The 5,212-nt window shown below is 30.8% G+C and overlaps 1 non-coding gene across 1 annotated transcript; it reads right to left on the bottom strand.

The window, feature by feature from the left end:
• Window positions 1-3,897: 3,897 nt before the first annotated feature.
• Window positions 3,898-3,970, bottom strand: TRNAA-CGC (transfer RNA alanine (anticodon CGC)). Its single transcript has one exon. It is a non-coding gene; the product is annotated as a tRNA-Ala (tRNA).
• Window positions 3,971-5,212: the final 1,242 nt, after the last annotated feature.

The following is a 5,212-nucleotide window of genomic DNA, read 5'->3' on the forward strand; positions in this document are numbered from 1 at the left end:
GAAAAATTAGTCGCTTCAAAGTTGCTAGGCAAAGAATCGCTACAAAATAGAATCTCACTCAGAAATATTAATTTTAATTTCGCTACAGATTTTTGGCGACCATAATTTAAGATATTCTGAAAATTAAGAAATACCGGAGAAAACATTCAAAATTGTCTTAGAAAGTTGGCCACTGTAAGTTCAACAAGTAACTACAAATTTTCGAATAAAATGTATATGAAAAATTAAATAATACTTTTAAAGTGCTAAATAAGAAATGTCTAAATCTAAAAGTAAATGTAGGCAACCCTATTTAAAGCGACTACTCAAAATTCCATATCTTTTTAATCTTGAGCTAATGTGGTGAACTTGCGTAATGATTAAAAACCAATGTTTATTATTCTCAAAAACACTGTTCGTCTTAGAGGGAGATAGTCACCAAGAATGTTCACTGCAAGTATACATTATTTCTAAAAAACAAAAAAAAAAAAAAACTGCATGAAGATTTTCGTGATTTTCCTAAAGTATAATGTGCATATGAACCAGTTCCTGAGAATGTACTCCACAAAGGAATCCCACCCCTTAAGCAGATAGCCGTAGTGTGCTTTGGCATAATCTAATAAATCCAAATCCTACTGAAATATTATGCATAGCTGGTTTTCTTCATAACTAACAACTCGTCATTCAAGTAACTGACTGCACGCCGTGCATGGAAATTTTAATGACATTTTAAGAATAAACTGAAACAAAACAAGAAATAATTTTCGCTATAAGAGTATTAGACTAACAAAAGTGAAGAAAATAATCTTAAAATTGACTTAGCAAATTTTTTAAAAATAAGATTATGCAGTTACTTACCTTCCTTTTTCTAATTTTTTTTAGATAATACTTTTCATAAAAAATTACCAGTAAAAACTTTATAAAAATGATTTATTAATGACCATTGTTAGTTAACTATGTCGGTTTAAAATTCTATTAAGTGCTATAAGTATCCTTCTTACTTTTTCAACTAAAATTTATTAGTTAATAAAAAATATGAAAGTAAAAATTATCCTTTTTTCCATCTTGCGCTCACAAATCATTACGGGAATATCCATTTACAGTTATTAAAGCCTGAAAAAAGCATATCTGCGATGTTATCGTCATGCGATGATTTGTAGATACTTTATTTTTTACCACGATATTTTCGACGACGATGTTTTTAAACTGCGAAGTTTTTGAACCGCTTTATTTTCGACGACGATATTTTGTACGACGATGTTTTAGAACTGCGATGTTTTCTCTTTGCGATGTTTTCTCCCACGATGTTTTGTAGCACGACGTTTTCGCCTTGCGTTGTTTTCTCCGCGACGTTTTCGTCCGCGATGTTTTTGCCGCGATGTTTTCGGCTGTAACCCATAGGTTGAACTAATTTGTTGAATTTTAACAAGTAGTTCTTAAAAATACAACCAACGATTAATTAAAACCAACTGCAATTCAAATGGATACTCTTTGTCAAAAAGGAGCAGTAGAACTTATTTTAAACATTCAGCAATAAATAGTTTTTTGAATATATTTTTTAGCGTAACGGCAGTTTCAAACATAATAAAGAGAACAACATTCATTCTAATGAGGATAATTTTGAAAATAATTCACATTAAAATATATCTCAAAGAGATTTTTAAATGAAAAGATGACACAAAAGAATTATTCTAAAAAAAAATACATGTTATCTCAGATATAGAAGAAATTTGGCATTGAGCTGAGTATTGAAATTAATATATGCAACTGACGTATCATTACTTAAATTTCCATGATTTGATATTGAATGCTATAACTATTAAATATTAGCAAATGCATTTTATAATGAACTTTGCACCAAAATTTATAGAAAATTTATAGTAAATTTATATGTAAATTTACATTCTAAGTACTAGAATGAATGTTGTACCATTTTATTAATATTTTACTTTTCAACAAGCATAAAGGAAAAAATAGAATTATTTTTCTTTAATGTTCCTAGTATGTTACATCATAGTTAAAAATATGTCAAAGTCATGGCATTTCGATTATTGCCTTTTGTAAATGTTGGTTATAAAGTAACTTAATAGATGCTTTATAAGTTGGTAAAGACTGTCCTGGATTAAAACTATCTTTAACACAAAAAATAATATATACATTGAATACTTTTACAAATATATAATTGCTATCCGACTATATAATCTTTTAAGGCGAACTTATCGCATGTATTAATGAAATAATATTCCATTTTTAATGTATGTTAAGTTATGTTGTCGAATTTTTTAAATATATTACATTTATTTTTTCGTTTTCGTTGAGATTAATAATAACATACATAGTGTAATAATGCTCTGAAAAATATTCTAAAGCAGTTCACGCTGGGATTAATGATAACATGTATGGAATAATAATGTTACATCTGTGAACAAAATGAAAAATATGAATATTCTAACACGATATGTTTTAAAAGATACATAAATATTTAACATGAGAAATTATTAGACTATAGATAGAACATTAATATTAAGCTTATTTTTTTTAAACTAACATATTAACAAATTTGTTTCTGTTTATAAATATGAGCAGTTTAACTGCAGACACCTGCAGATGTAACGAATAAAGGTTGTTATTTTACTAAATGGAACACAAGCTCTGTGATTTGAACTCTAACAATAATTCAACACAGGTTTATTTAGGAGCATTAGAATTATAAGCTAAACATTAAAGGAATTTAATTATAGATAGTGTAAAGAACATAACAAATACATTACATAAAATTAGTAAGATACACCTCAAACATTATTTCGAACTTACCTCGACCATAGCAAAAACAATGGCTAACATGGCGACTATCGTTGAACTCTCCCGCTAAGACGCTGTTTTTCCACCTTCTTCCTGATTGGTTCTTCTCTCTCAGCCGTTTTAAGCCACGTGATCACACGTTACGGACAAAATCCAAGCAAAACTTCTTGAAAAATTCCTGTAGAGTTTACAGTTTCGTTTGGTTCTGTGTTCCTTACAGGTATTTCCTTCGTAATTGTTCGCATTTCTGTAACTATACAAGACTTTTGTCTGTAAACTTCGAGGTTTTTTTTTACAGTGCAGTTATTAAATGGGAAATTAAACACACTAAATGTATACGAATGCAAATTAGTAAAGTTCACTTTAATGATTCTGCATTGGCAATTATTATAAAACATCTTTTTCATATAAACTGCAATAAAAAGTGCTGACTTCTTTTTACATATATAAAATTGGTGTAAATATTTTTCTCATATGCATAGTTTTATGTAAAGATAGCGTTTTGGTTCAGATGTTTATTACATATTTCTTTCTTCATGTTATTTACCACTTATTAAGTAACATTTCACATGGATATTTTTGCGGAGTTTCCAACATGCATTTATATTTATTTCAAATTCTTTCAACCAGGTTATGAAATCTTCACATTTCCTAATATTTGATCTAACTTCGCAATGAAAAATTTCAGAAGAAATCGCCGATGATTTAATTATTTTGTGCAGAAGATTGTGTGGCAAAATATTTTCAGCCATATTGCTTAAATCTTAAAGCACACGAAAAGTCATGTAATTCGACAGAAATAGTACTGGATACCCATTGGTCCATCCTAGAAGCCACTCTCTCGGTGACTACATAGATATGCACTTGTGGAATATGCCGCCGAGACTCGAACCACGGAACTCTCGAATACACGCCGAGAATGCTGACCACTACACCTCGAAGGCATGCTAAGGTGGTGGAAGAAATAACTTATATACCCCCCTTTTAAAGGCTGAGTGGGGATGATGGGACCAAATCCTGGTGGAGGAAAATTATCATCCCCCACCTTTTTAGTTCGGTCGTCACTGTAGGATCGTTAGGTATATTTTTAAAGCAGGAGAGATGAAAAATTAGCAATGCCCTCGCCAGGACTCGAACCACGGATCTCTCGAATGCGCGCCGAGCGTGCTAACCACTACACTACGAAGGCATGCTAAGAAGGCGGGAGAAATACCTTATATCTTTTCCGTAAATCTTGAAATTTATTTTCATTTTCGTGTAAAAAATGAAAAAGAAAGGCTGCATATTTCTTCCCATTTTAACAGTTACGTTTGTCAAACGTGTTGATATGTAAATAATTATATGCGTTTAATTGGGAATGCTGAGCGCAATTATAGAGTACGTCATCGGGAATGGGCTTTCATATTTTCCTTCCGCTTCGCTTACGTCTCATTTATACTTGCTTTTGTTCATAAATTTGGACGTCCTTCTTTTGATCCTTCGTTATTGACGCTGTTTTTGAGTGGGAACCTATGCACCTCCTATTGGACCATGTCCATATCAGGGTGATATGGCTTCATTTTAAATTCCAGCTGCCCATAATTCTAATGTAATCTTTAAAATAAGTTGAACTAAAGGATAATCTAACAAATAAAAGAACAATTTTACAGGGGAAAAAGTTCCAAATTCTCTCCGAAGCAATTTGAAATGTCAGGAGAACTCCTAAGTTTTCGCAAATTGAATTTTTTTAACGGCTACCAAGTGAATTAAGAAATTTCAGATATACTTGTACTTATTTTTTATTCCCATTACACATGGTGCCTAATGATTCATGTTTTAATATATTTATAAGTTATATTAACTAAATTTACGGGAATAATATATTTCCCAGTCGTTCTACTCCAGTCTGAGCCATAACGTGATCAAACATTACCTTAATTTTGAATCACAGAAATTAAACTCTACTTACCTTAACTCTTATCAATCTTTACTTTAGTTTTGGATAACAAAAATTGTGTTCAATACTTAAACGAACTCCATAATTTTATACATACTTAGACATATGTCTACGTCCATTTTGTGCGACCCATTGCTTTTTCAAAGAATTCGAGTCTAAGCCGAACGTTTACTTCGACTCCCTGCGAGTGAAGTCTATTAGAAGACGTATCTGTCCATTTGCTGACGAATAAAAGGCTAAGGATTCTTTTAGCAAATTAAAGATGTAAATCTTGTGATATAAATAAAAATTTCTTCGAAGCATATCGTTACTGCTGGAAGTCCTTGAGCTTTTTAAATAACAATAAACATTTCTTTATGTCCAGTTGAAAGCTTGTGTTGAAACATTAAAACTAATTTTAAATTTCGAAAGCGGGTTAAAAGAATTTCACATTTAGAAAGTTTGCGACAACTTTTTGTATGTTTCACTTACATTTACATTTTTACGTCTGTTTGT

This window comes from Stegodyphus dumicola, chromosome 11 (assembly GCF_044657685.1).
Source record: "Stegodyphus dumicola isolate Sdum_Otavi_A_Nest chromosome 11, ASM4465768v1".
NCBI lineage: Eukaryota > Metazoa > Arthropoda > Arachnida > Araneae > Eresidae > Stegodyphus > Stegodyphus dumicola.